This window comes from Triturus cristatus, chromosome 2_2, assembly GCF_964204655.1.
Source record: "Triturus cristatus chromosome 2_2, aTriCri1.1, whole genome shotgun sequence".
In the NCBI taxonomy this organism is placed as follows: Eukaryota; Metazoa; Chordata; class Amphibia; order Caudata; family Salamandridae; genus Triturus; species Triturus cristatus.
The window spans coordinates 323690505-323705194 of NC_140582.1; the positions used below are offsets into that span (position 1 = coordinate 323690505).

The 14690-nt window shown below is 44.8% G+C and overlaps 1 protein-coding gene across 1 annotated transcript in view; it reads left to right on the forward strand.

The window, feature by feature from the left end:
• Window positions 1-14690, forward strand: part of PAPSS1 (3'-phosphoadenosine 5'-phosphosulfate synthase 1) — a 269730-nt gene that overhangs the window by 165842 nt on the left and 89198 nt on the right. The window lies entirely within an intron of this gene.

The window sequence follows — 14690 nt, forward strand, 5'->3', positions numbered from 1 at the left end:
TGGGTGCAGAGGTGCTTTACACGGTGAAAGTCTTGAAGGCTACATGCTACAGTAAATGGGAAAAGTACTTGTAAGAAAGAGGCTGCAAGGGAGACTGGGGGAACCAGTCTGGCTGAACCCGAGGTGGGCTCGACTCTTGTGGGTCTAGGACCACAGACACCGGTTTTTGTGATCCTGGGCTGGTGAGCTTCGGTGCCGATGTGTTTTGGCTGGCGTGTCAGTGAGTTAGAAGCTCTCACGGTTCTCTGTGTACCTGCAGACGAGGGAAAAGAAACACAGCAGGGCCACGCTCTGTAAAGCTGGCCTCTTTTGAAGTCCCTCGATGTGCATGTAGGTTCTGGTGGTCGTGCTGGTGTTCCGACGGAACACAAACAATCTTTGGTGCTTGTAACTGGTACCTCTGGTATTGGTGCTGAGCGGCTCCTGAGGGTCCGGGCGTCTCCAAACTTGGCAGGGAAACAGATCTAACCTCCTGGAGCAACAAAGACTTCTTGTGGAGAGTGGGCATAATCCTGTCACGGAATTCCCAATTTCACCTCAACCAAGATGGTGGAATCCTTTTTGTATCCTCTTCAGTTAGCTCACCTTAGGGGTGTTACTAGCAGGGCAGTGTAACACGCCTCATGACTATCTAATTTCCCACCTGCCCCGGTGCCAAATGGGCCTTATGGCAGGTCTGGAGGAAGCCAAGGTTGCATACCAAGGGCAGCAGAGGCTTTGAAGCCTGAGGCCTTGACATGCTAATTTCACTAGCCATCCTGCTGGAGGATATGTGAACACTTTCCTCCAGAGCAGGCATTGTTTATGACTCCTCTGAGAGCATGGGCTCTACCTGGCAGGGGGGCAGAAACTTGTCTGTGGTGGCAGGCTAGGCAATACCAGTCAGCCAACAAACTAGAAGACTAGTAAATATTCAGGGGGCACCTCTGAGGTGCTCTCTGGTGTGTGCCATAATAAATCAAGTACTGGAAACAATACAGATTTATTAAGACAAGGTATTTGACTCCAAACACCATTCGTTTCAATAAAGCCATCATGTAGCTGGGTAACTCTGAATGACCAGTGCCCCAGAACATGTCCTTAAGATGGCTTCCCTGATCACTTGCAATATCTGGTATTTGAACTAGACTTTACAGGGGCATATCTGCTCATGCAGTTATGTCTGCACATGTAATATAATGCACCCTGCCTTAGGGCTAGAAGGCCTGCTATAGGGGTGACTTACATATATTGCGTGCAGTGTCTGTATACGTGGCACACAGGGAGTGTGACATCTTGTTTTCACAATGGTTCGCACCGTTTCATGCAACCTGCGATGGCAGTCTGCATGTTTTTCTGTGGATCCCTTACAGTGGTATAATACATGCTGCAGCCCTTAGGGATCTCTCTCTAGTACCCATGCCCTAGGCACCAGAGTTACCATTTACTAGGGACTTATAGGGTTGCTAAAGTCTTTGCCAATTGTGCTACAATTGAACTTTAACTTGTTTTAGGGGAAACAGCACTGGCACTGAAGTCTGGTTAGCAGGCCTTAGTGCAGGCCTCACAACCTGATTTTTAAAGATTTAAGTTAAAATAGTGCCAGAAAACACAAAGCACCAACAAGGGATATCTGGCTGTGCCAGACTGGGAAAAAGTCACATGTTCAGGCTGACCCCAATGGAGCCCAGGCTGACTGCATGGGCCAGGTTTGGCCCATTGAAGAGAGTACCTTAAATCCTGGTTGAGGAGCATTGCCTGGATCCGAGGCAGGAAGCGTCGCTCAGTCGAAGCTATGTTTCACTGTCCAGGTGTGGCAAATCTGGGATAGGAGGGCTTGTGCGTCATCGAGGATCCCGTTGATGGGACATTTTGATGCGAAGTCCGGGTCTTTGAGGATGCGTCACACAGCTGGGGCAATATGTTAGTTCCGATGAGCTGCGAGGTTGCAATGCAGAGGGTGGTGTCATCGACGAGGGGTGCGAGGACCTGGGTCGGGGATACACCGTGCCGTCAGCTATGCATTGGTTCTGAAGATGCGGCGGGCGCTGTGGACCTTTTGCGCTGGGCCCAATCCATCCAACAGCGGAGATGTGTTGGTTTTACTTGAGGTTGCGCCACTCCGCAGAGGATTTTCGTCGGTTTGGCTAGTGGGTGCTCAGCAGAGAAAATGCATGAGTTCTGCCGGTAAGCATCTTAGCCCCACTTCCAAGGGTCCAGGACTGGGGTGGCACCACTTGGCAGTGTAGCCTCAGAGGGCGGAGTTCAGGCGCAGATGCAAAGTTGTTGGAAGCCTGCTGTGTCCCTGAGGCTTCATATCAGGAGGCCAGACAAGTAGCCTTTGCAGTCACTCTGAGTTCTGGGTTCAGAGATGCAGGTCAAGTCCTTCCCATCCAGGCAGGAGGGCAGCAGGCAAAAAGTCAGCAGAGTAGCAGTCCAGCAGAGTGGCAGTCCTTTCAGCAGCACAGCAGTCCTTCTCCCTGCCAGAGTATCCACAGATATAGAAGTGTACTAAAGTGGTGGTGTCTGAGGTCCAGTTCTTGTACCCGGTGGTGCCTTTGAAGTAGTACACTTCAAAGAGATGCCTTTGAAGTGCACAGATGCGCTCCCTTCCTATCCTGGCTCAAGACTCACTACAGGGGCTGGGGTTCAGCCCTTTGTGTGTGGTAGGGCAGGGCACAGCCTGTCCAGGTGTGAGGCTGTGTTCAGTTCCTCACGCCCATCCTGTCCGGATTGGCCCATCTGGTCACACCTACCCTCCCATGTGTGTCCCTTTATAGGTGGAATGCACAAATCCTAGGTGCCATCCTTCCCAGACATGTGATCAGAGACAGGCTGCAGGCACCGAATTTATAAGGCAAGAAAATACCCACTTTCTAAAGTGGCATTTTCAGAAATGAAATTTAAAATCAGTCTTCACCATAAGTTAGGATTTTAAATTATGATTCCAGAGACACCAAACATGAGCCAATTATATCTTCCCAATTGGAAATTACGCTTATAAAACAGAATAAGGTAATCCCAATGTTAGCCTATGGGAGATATAGGCCTTGTAGTAGTGAACAACAAATTTAGAAGTTTTTCACTACCTGGACATGTAAAACTTAAAAATTATGTCATGCTTTTTAAATACATTGTTGAGAAGAAAAGAGTATGCAGTTCCTCAGAAACAAAGGGAGAGAGAGAGTGTGTCAGGAAAAGACTAAGTATAGAGGAAGGGGAATTCCTCTAGTCGGAACTAGGGTCCTCACACACCCAGCAAGCTAGGTGTCATGCTTCATCATATGGACCTGCTCCTCGTCGGGACGGCGCTGCAATCCCCGACGGGCACCCTTAAAGGGGCTCTTTGGCGGAGATCTTTTGTTCCTGGCCGTATGATGTGGTGTGTGTGAGGGGCCTAGTGGTGTGGGTGTGGATGTGAGTGAGTGAATTAAAACAAGTTGGATAGTCCAAAAACAGGACTTTATTTAGGAAAGGCTATCCACTTGATTAAAAAACAGGAAACAGAGTGGCAGCTGACTGACGTTAGGGTTCAGCTAAGCTATGCTCTTCTGTGGTGGTCAACATGTTTCATGCCTAGTGGTCTAAGGATCCGTGGCAATTCTTCAGGACCTATTTATCAATTAACTATCCACACACTGTGGGGAGTACAAAAGTTACCTGCCACGTGTATTATGGGACAATGGTCTCACCATATGCAAGGGGGAACCTATGTGGGTGTATATCCCTGCTTCTGTCCGTATTCGTTGCGCCACCCGTAACACCAGACTTCTGGTGTAGTCAAGGTTGTTACTGGGACAGGCCGTTTAACCTACCCTTGCGCCACACGAACCGGGAAGGATGACTCTGCTCCGGTTCCTCCGTAGATGAAGTGGTGAAATTTAGAAGTTTTTCACTACCTGGACATGTAAAACTTAAAAATTATGTCATGCTTTTTAAATACATTGCCCCTGCCCTCTGGGCTGTCCAGGGCAGTGCTTAATTTGAGCCAGGTTTTTCCAGTGCTCGGCAGTGTCACTTAATTGTCAACACCGGCGCTTTTGACACTCCGCCACAAGGTGGTGCGGTCTGTTTAATTTAGAGATGACCACAACAACAGTTAATTATTCAATATACATTAAAAATGACTATTCACTGCCGCCCAAGCCATTCTATATAGCCTTGGAGGCCTAAAATAATTGAATTGTCACACTTGTAGGGTATGTTGGTTAGAAGTTGTGTTGTTACTATCATTGACAGCATGGCAAGAGAAACGTGTGGTGCAAGCTACAGTTGCGTCCTGACAAGAGACCCGACACGTTTTTATTAAATTTATTGTTTCTTACGAATGAAGCACTGGTCCAGGGTCTTCTCTAGCGGTAACCTGCATGTATTAACAAACATTTACAATGCAATAGGTCTCACATTTACGAGAGTTTGAGCTATTGGTATTGGGAATGACAATGCCTTGTATTTGTGTTGTTTTTAAAACTGATAAACTAAAGGCATTGTCATTTACAATGCCAATAGCTTAAACTCTCGCAAATGCGAGACCAACTGCATTGCAAATGCCAGTGCCCGTGCTATAAAAATACATTTTAAAAAGTGTTAGGAGAGAGCGTGTCCTGCCTGCAATAGCAAGCAGGACAAAGCTATTTGAGAAAATAGTGCTCGGAGGCTGTAATTGAAGCCTACCTAGTAACAAAACATGTCTCCATGGGAGGTTACAAAATGAGACAAGGCGGTACTAAGGAGGGACTACTAAGCCAATTGACCAATGAACAGCCGCAGTTTACAGTGGACAATGACACAAGTCAATGACCAATATGGGTGGAGAGTGGGCAGAGCTTCAAGTCCCTACCTGAATACAGCATGCCTCGCAGAGCAGTGCATGCGCTGCCCAGGCTCAACCGAAAAAGGAAGTTTTGGGCCTGGGGAGAAGGTTAACTTGCTAGGCAGACATGACAGTTTAAAACTGTACACACAGGCTCTGCAATGGCAGGCCTGAGACATGTTTAAAGGGCACTTAAGTGGGTGGCACAATCAGTACTGGAGGCCCACAAGTAGCATTTAATTTATAGCCCCTTGGCACATGTAGTGCACTTTACTAGGAACTTACAAGAAAATTTAATTTTGCTAATTGTGAATAAGCCAATGTTACCAATGTTTAGGGAAAGAACACAAGCACTTTAGCACTGGTCAGCAGTGGTAAAGTGTGCAGAATCCTAGGGCCAGGCAGCAAAAACATAAGGTCTGAAGGGATAAAGGTAGGGGAACCACGCCAAGGTTGCCAGGTCTAACAAGCCCACATTTGGGGGAAGAGATTTGTCCATTATGTTGCATGCGTGTGTTCTGTATTTTCTTATATTGACTCCCTTTAAGGCAGTGTGGCGTGAGACCTCTTTTTCACCTCGCTGTCAGTTTTAACCCGCTTCTCTGCATCCAGGCCTTTATTTCACTGCTGCCTGCTTCCGGTTATCAAGAATGCGCATGGGTAGAGTTCTCTACACAAGTCTGAATCTAATATCCACAGATCAGCCAGGGGCAGAGTGTTTCTTTTGAACGGGACTTCTTGATATCTTCGATGAATGTTGGCAAACTAAGATTCAAGATGAAAGGGAAGCCAGCCTTTGTCTCCCCTTTACAACAGCCTTCTTTTTGTTTTTATATTTGGCCTGTAAGATTAATTGCTGTGCTGATACAGTTCACCACATTCCACCTATTCGTCCTAATCTTCAGTGAAATAGGAAACAGCCCTGGAGCTAATCAGTCTTTTCCTATGACGTCAGGACGCACCATGCCAAGAGCATCTCGCCAGCTACTAATGTGAATAATAATCCTCGGGTCATTTAGAAGACACAATAACGTCTTGCGACCTGACTTTCTGAGGCAGGCCACCGACTGCAGCAAGTTCAGAACCACGTATAAGAAGCAGATGTGGAAAACTGATGTAAACGTGGTTACCTCTGGCCAGCACCAACCACCCTGTGTGGCATCACACTGAAAGATCTGATTCAGAAAATGATGGTGACGTCTTTTATGAGCCTAAAGCACATTTGGGAATATTCTAATCACTATAGTCCACATTGTGCCACCCTAAAGGAGCCTACTAACACAGAGGTTGTACGACGGTACAACGCATGTAAATACATTGAGTGCCTTTGCCACGCAATTTTTTACACGCTTTTTTTTTTACCGTGAATATGCATTTTCAACGCATGCCAATACAATGCATTGTTTTTGGATGTAAAAACAATGCATTATTGGGGGGGGGGGGGCAACTTACCTTAAATGCGTGGTATTGGCATGCGTTGTAAATGCATATTCGCAGTAAAAATATGCGTGCTAAAAAATGCGTGGTAATGGCACAACGAGGTAAAAACCTCGTTGTAAAGGCTGTTTCCCAACACAGAGAAGTACCACTTGAAAATCTGTTGAAGACATCACAAGTAAACGCCCGGCACTCTGTCGCCCTCCATTTATTAAATGAACACAGTCCCCGTGGGTACTCCTAAAACTAACCGTGCTGTGTTGCATGTGTATAGCAGTTTTTAATGAGGTGGATAGGTGTAGCACACTCCTGGGGTGTTGGATTACCTTAACCAATCACATGGGTGGTTATAGTTTGATGGCAGAAATTGGTTTTGAACGGACAGGTGGACTGTAGCTTTGTATGTGAATCTTCGTTAACGCAGGGATCTTATCTGACTTTACTTTGCAGAGCTATCTGCACACAATGCCCCTTGACATCCTTTGGTGTTAAATTGCCTTTTCATTGTATATTAATCCAAATGTATTTCAGGTGATCTCTGGGAAGGAGTGAATGTTATAATTGATCACTTTATATAGTACATGGGATTCTGGAAAATACGTCAGAACGTGACTATTATAAGGCTATTACAGTCGAGTTGTGACGTCACAATACCTGCTGCCAGCAGCCGAGGTAAAGGGCAGGTCACTTCAAGGAGTATAATCAAAGCTGCTGTTTAAAGCAACAAATGGAACGTTGCTTTTCTTTCTTCTGCTCTATAGATAGCTTACAATGACGAGCAGAGAGAATGTTTCTTTTTTGCATCCTTAGATACAGAAAAATGTTACAAAGAACTCCAGACGTAGCCATGAGGTATAACATAAGTAAGAGGTTTATTTAAGCTTAGATGGAGGATGGTAGTTACAAGATGGCAGTTCATCAGTTAGGTAGTTAAGGCCCCACCAGGAGCAGCATCCTTGCTGCTCAGCCCACAGTCTCCAATTGTCTCTCTGTCCACACAACCATCACTCCAACTCTCTACTCTCTCATCAGCATTCTAACATTCCACATACACATCACACTCATAGTGGCTGAGCAGCAGGGAAAGGAAATCAAGGTATAACAAAAAGCTAGAACCTTTCTGCATGTTTCTACCTCAGATTCCATGACCTTATAAAGGAACTATCCCTTCAGCCTCGTTCCTCTATATGGTTATGGAACTCCTCAGTGACTTGCAATATCCTTACAATGTATGGCAGGGTGTACTTTATTCCTGATATAAAACATGATTTTGACAGGGTTGTTGTGGCAGTTTTGGGCTTTGCTGAAGTCGTTTGATAGGACTATATGCAGCATCTATTTTTTTGTTTTACATTTTTGCGCAATTTTTTCTTTAAGAACTTATCCGCCAAAATGTATTTAACAATGTAAAGATCTTGTATATCGTGCCTTGTCTAGCAGTCTGAATCAAATATAGACATTCATGCAATTCTCACACCATTCTCAGTCAAAGCTTTTCATCATTGTCCAGGCGGGCAGTATTTAATCGTTGTCCTTTCGTACATCACTCCTGGGGCTGAAGGACCGTTGCAAACCCAATTCGCTGCAAATTTATGATTCGTTGTAGTTTCACTTCTTCATATCAACTGCGGCCACCCAAAATAAGGCGTGACCTAAATTAGCTGTTCAGCCTCAAGGTCACACCATTAAATCTTGGTTGCTTCCTCTCAACCTTTAATGCTTTTAAGGTCGAGCGTTAAACAACTGTGGGAAGTCTGAACTGGCCCAAGAGGTGAATAGCCTAAAAACTTCTCATTTTATTTGAAGAATAGGAAGTACAAGTGTTTGAAAACACAAACTTTTAATGTGCACCCTCTTCCTTTGGTTGAAAACCGTACATCCTCTGACCAGATGGCTGATCATTCGCTACCTGGGTAGGTTCCTTTTGTTCATCGTTTGGCATTCTGCTCTGCCAAACCCTTTCGGGTTGTCTGTATCTGGTTGTTGACTTGTAATTGGTACAAAGAATAACTGCAGTGATAACATTGTTGCAGTCAACAAGATCTAAATCTCAGAATTCGCAAGAGCATCGTTATGTAAACCAACGCAAGGTGAGTAGACTCTGCCTTCACCGTGGTGCACTTGAAAGCACTAGGAAACACTGGATGGAGTTGGAGCATGGTCGTGAAATGTTTGTTCTTCATGGATGGTTTGTCTCTGTGAAGCTCAGTAGCCACTGTCCCAGTATAAGTCCATGTCTGGTGTCTTTATGAAAGATCAGGGGTCAGATGTTAGTTGTTAGTTGTTCCGGGCTTGGAGACGTCTTTCAGGCCTTCCGAGATATGCTCTGTAGGAGTCTGACTGACCCGATGTGAAGGCTTTGAGAAAACTTGTATAGATCTGGGATAAACAACTTTTGTAGAGGCAAAGGTAGAGGACAAGTCGAGCAAGTCAGCCTTCTACTTACCTTCTCCTCAGCTTACATCTCTGGGTGGTTTACTAGATGAGCTCTGGAGAAAAGGAGGAGCCGTGTTTCCCCTTTCACCACAATTGACATCCTCACCCAGGCTGAAGCCTTTAAAGGCAGATGAAGTGTAAATATGTGGCGTTCTCACAGTGCTTCTGACAAATCATTTTAAGCTTACCAAGCCCTGGGTGGCATTTAGATGCCTACTGAGATGAACATGTAATATAGTCCAGGTACTTACAACATTTGTCCTATGGCTCTTCCTGAAGAAAGCGTGTTTGTTCGCCGAAACACACGTAGAGAGGACTATGATTTACCAACGAAAGATTAATTAGGCCACAACTTCTATTTTGTATACATTCAATGTTTTTTACCCGTTTTGTATTAGCTATTGTACTAGTATCACTTTGTCTTTTTTTGTGTATTCACCTAGGTATAAATGTTAGATTTATTGTTATGTTCTAGTGGAAAATTTTCCTTACCTGGAAAATTAAAAGATGTGTTAGGAGATAATTCCATACAAAACATTCTTTCTTGTTGTTAATTTATGTGTGATGTCAGGAGTTGACTCCGATTTATCATACTAATTGTGAACACAAATGTTTTTATTTACATGTTCTTATGGCCTATATCCGTCTATTGTGAGGAGTACTATTTTCTATTGGTTGCCAATGGGATTTTTGTTGCTTTGTTAGGTGCCTACTGAGCCAGCTTCCATGTCTCATAGCCTTGGTTAACTCTGGGTTGTCTGGTATTGGGCATGGTACACGCTGTCGTCTTGGAAGCTTTGGATACTGACCTTTATGTGAAAGACACTCTGCCTTCACTTGACCCTACAAATGGATAGACACTGCCACTCTGAAGGCACCAGGGAAATTAGACTTGCCTTTATGATTACCCCTTGTAGGGTAGTCCTAAAGGCAAGAGGAGATGAGGGTGTCTGTTTCTTTACACCCAGGAAGCCTCCTTTTGCATTCTATTTAGTAGTCGGGATAAGGCTTTGGGAACTGTGCTTTTTTTGCCTGTTTCCTTTCTTCCTGCATTGGATTCTACCAGGGCTGGCACTGTTACTTGTACAGGCCAGAAGGCTGCGTTCACTGGGGCATGAACAATCTGATGAACTGTTTCACTTAGCATTGAAATGCGGGTCTGCGTTTGTGTTTTCTACAGCCCTGGGCATAGTAATGACAAAACAAAGTTAGGACAGTCTCAATAAGAAAATGAAATTAGATTTAGAGAACAAACCTGAAGACTAAACATTAATGTGATTGTCTTTTCATTCGCTTGTTCTCTCACTACAGACGTTGACCATGAGGAGTGTCTGGTTCTCATAAACTGGCATCCTGGCTGTGCTGACATTTAGCTGGAAAAATAAAATGGGTACTTATATTTTTTTATTTTCCGTCTGTTTGGTTCGTTTCTTACCCACTTCAGCATTTATTGCTATGTAGGTTTATTGCCCGAAGTTCATATTTTGCATATGCTCTGCACCAGTCCTATGTAAAGCTGATGAGATTGCATCTATAGGTACAAAAGGAGTCAGTGGCGGCCGGCAACATTAGGTACAAAAGGAGCCCGTGGCGGCCGGCAACATTAAAATATGGTGAGGTACGATGCCCAAAAACTCACTGTATATGTTGCACGGAGCCGGTGAATCCAGCAGGCAGCAAGACAGGAAATGACTTCCTCCCTTGTGCTAAGTGAGTCGAACCAATCCTGATTGAATTGAACACCGATCTTAACAGTGAGAATCCTGAGGCTTTGTGTAACTAGGTGCAAGGAAGAGTGTATGAGAAGGGTGATCTTTTAACACTACAGAAAGCTTCGCGGGACTCTTCGGAGCCTTTCTCACGGCAACTGCGATGCTAAGGTTTCGATTCCCTCCTGACAGCCCAGTCTCAAAGCCAGACCTGCAGGTTTGAAAGATGCTGGCCTGTTGTCTATTTGGGACGTTGTTTCTCTTTAATGCTACCTAAAGCAATGAGTCATGCCCTTCCTCGTATGTAAAATCGGATCTGATCAGGACACGCCCTTACCTTGTGTAGGCCTAGGAATGCACCTTTTATGGACACGTGAGATAATACTTTTAAGTTCCAATAAGGGCACAGTTTTAAAGTAGAGTGTATTTGAGGCATGTTGAAGGGAAGATCTCCATTCCAATTTTTAATCCTAAACAGCGCTGTGAGTAATTATTTTCTCTAATGACATTTACGAGGGTAAAATAAATCATGTGGGAAAATAAGTTTGTCGAAAATGTTTTCCCTGTACAGTTTGTCATTCTAGTGCAACCTTTTCTCAGTAAATGTTTTCTTTTCACTCTGCATTCCTGAAAGTTCAAAATACCTTTAAGTGAAATTATTTTGGTGACCTTGGCCCAAGAATTGTATGTTAATAGACTTCTCTCCCAGCAACCTTTGTGATTAACAATATTAAACAAATGTGCTTCCACAGATCCTCTTGTAAAAGTTAAAGCCCTAAACATTGTCCAAAACAGACGACTTATTATCTGTGGATCAATGTGTAGCGGATTGGAGATGCTCTTCATATGTAAAATGCGTATGCCAACATCTGTACGACTTGTTTCTCATCTCACAAGGACAGCAGACATCCGCTGAGGCCTGGGTGTTAGGATGCTGGTGACAGTCCCGACACCCAGCAACAATATCTATGAAGTTCTGGACCAGAGTATCTGCTCACTGATCAGAAAATGAACTGACACTACCGCACACCCATTTCACGGCTACGAATAGCCCCTCTTAATGCTGACGATGCAAAACAAGTAAACTAGGATAAGACTGTGCAGGTCAAAAAAAAATCTAAACTGTATCACAATGTTTGCAATCTAGAGGTAATTACAGTTACCTTGAAGGAACATGAAGGGTCTTACAGGGGGAGAGGAAGATGCAAGTAAGTGTAAGCTGGTGAGGAAAAGAGTAGAGAGCACATAGCAGATCTCCCTCCACTTCAGTAAAACTTCTGCTTTGGGACTCTGAGAGAGATTTTAACAGTGTAACTGTCACGACTGATCTGTATTCTTAAAGTCAAACGCAAGGCTCCACATAAGACTTTTACAACAGCGTCTGGGGAATCAGAGGAGTCATAGGTCACTAAAATCGGTGGAGAAGCTGTAGCTACAACAGCCACTGACCCAGGCGCTCCCACAACGGTGCCCTCCAAAGAAAATACTGACAGGATTGCTATTGCATCAGTAGCTGTCATTTCAGAAGCAGCGGGTCAACACACCTAAGTGGCAGTCCCTTCTGACAGCTATCCAGCTCTTATTCCTGGCAGAATGTCCTCAACCCATAAGTGTTGTACTTGTACCCATTTCAGCCTTTAAAGTAGGCAAACTTCAAAGAAAAGTCTTGGTAGTGCACAAGACCCTGCCTTTGCCTGCCCTGGCTCCAGACACACTAAAGGGTGTGGACACTTATTTGTGTGAGGACAGGCACAGCCCTATTCAGGTGTCAGTGTCAACTCCTCCCACCACTCAGGAAGCCCCATCAACCTGGTGATGGGCCATCAGGATATGCAGGGCACACCTCGGCTCCCTTGGTGTCTGTCTAGAGTGAATGCACAAACATCCCAACTCTCATCCTGACCCAGACATGTATTCAGAGACAGGCAGAGGCACAGAATGGTTAAAGTAAGAAAATGCAATTTTTCTAAAAGTGGCATTTTCAGACCTGCAATTTAAAAACCAGCTTCACTAAAAGATGTGTTTTTAAATTGTGAGTCCAGAGACTCCAACTTTCTATCCGCTCCCAATTGGAAGATACACCTGTAAGATGTTACAAGGCAGTTCCAATGCTAACCTATGGGAGCGAAGGGGCTTGCTGTAGTGAAAAAACGAATTTAGCAGTTTTTCACTACCGGGACATGTAAACCCAGCAGTACATGTCCTACCTTTTAAATACACTGCGCCCTGCCCAAGGGGCTACCTTAAGCCTACCCTAGGGGCGCCTTATATGTCATAAAAGGACAGGTTTAGGCCTGTCAAGTGGGTGCACTTGCCAGTTCAAAAAAGCAGTTTAAAGCTGCACACACACTGAGGCATGTTTGCAGGGCTACTTGTGTGGGTTGTACAATCAGTTCTGCAGGCCCACTAGTAGCATTTGATTTGCAGGCCCTGGGCACCCATGGTGCACCGTAACAGGGAATTACTAGTAAATCAACAATATTTTAGACAGAGAGTACTTGCACTTTAGCCCTGGTCAGCAGTGGTAAAGTGCCCAGAGTCGTAACACAAGCGGGAATAAAAATGCAGCACACAGTCAAAAACAGGAGGCAAGAGGCAACAAGCATTGGCATAGCCAATAGGTCTCGCCTTTGGGACCTTATAAGTGTTTAGCCATGCAACATTTGCATAACTAATTACTTATAAGGTCCCAAAAGCGAGACCTATTGGCTATGCAAAGCGGCTGCAAAAGTGAAAGTAATCGCTGAAAAGCGCAACGCGTGCACCCGCGCACATGCACTGTAGCTCTAGGCTGGCCTGGTAGCACTTTTTGGAGCCCCCTCAATAAGTCTCGCCAGACCAGCGCATGCGCTGGGTCAGGCAAGACCTAAAAGACAAGGGAAACCATGCCAAATGATGCCAGGTCTAACAAACCCTATATAGTACAAGGCGTGTGGTCGGCACAAGAGACGACATATCACATTAATCTAATGCAGCCTAGGGCAGTACACCTAGCCTTCCACAAGCAGGGCGATATAGAGTAGAAAACTTTCACAGGGAACCCAAGATGTTAAACTAGAAATCTGATGATCACAGCACTCGAACTGCCAGGTGCAATCTACCTGCCATGTGTGCAGAATGCTGTAGCAGGTGCTTTGAACAGAATGTTTCTTGCAATCAAGAAATGGGTGTTAAACGTCTCCGTGCCCTACAGATGCTTCTGAGATTGGGTTTTTCCTCAACTACATTTGCTTGCAAACAGGCAACATAAAATGCCTAGAACACGCATCCATGTAGCTTAAACTTGAGTCCAAGAGCAATGACTTGTTGATCAGCTAGTCGGAGAGATCCCTCCACCCACTTCCAGCTAGACCGGGGAAATGATCTTAATCTCACTGGACTTAATTCATCATTGTCGCGAGAACTCGCCGTGAACCTTATGCCGGCCATTTATTTGAGTCCGTTTTCGTGTTTTAATTCTTTGTGTGCTGTTGAATGAAATACCTGGCCAATCATGCTGCAAGAGCAAAATGCCAATTAAAGTGGCAGTGCAGAGGAAAGTAAAGAGCGCAGTTGCAAGCAGAACCTTACTCCGAATTTAAAACAAGCCAATCTGCCTTACACATCCTGTGAAACCTACCTTTGTCAATCACAGGCATGTTTGTATACATCATGTAGGCACCCGCCTGTACATCCTGTTTCATGAAGACCGTTTTGAGCAGTTGTGTACGTTTTCTGCAATTATGATTTATTCTTTTCTATCCATAACAAACCAAGCCTGTAATGGACGCGCCGCCCTTCGTTTGGGGGATCACTGTTATTGATTTGATTTTTAAACCGCGATATCCTCCAGGGATTTAAATTGCGAGAGTTGGGGAAATGAAATGGCGCTCGTCCCACATGTGCACAGCACGTGCCGGTGAGATCGCATATCTGTGGTGTAAAAGTGTTAGCACGAGCTGCACAATCCAGATGGGCCGCAACTTCCGCCAGCACGAGAATCCACTCTATTTCGATTGTAGCGCGAGTTCCTGTGCACCTGTTAAAAATTACTACCAGTTGTACACCATTGCAATCCTCTAATTGAATACTGATTCTTGAACTTCCCGCCTGGTACAAAGAGGCGTACGTTTTAAAAGCTCCTAGGGAATTTCACTTACAATTTCTTTCAAATTTGGCATGTGTGTATTTGGCAGATATGTGGGCGTTTTGGCACATTTGACGCCCATTAGGTGAATTTTAAGGATATACATGTTGCCATCTTGTGTTTAGAGGTGATGGAGAGGGAGAATGTTGAACACCTGCAAAGGGTGGGATGCTGAGGGGGCGAGGTGTGT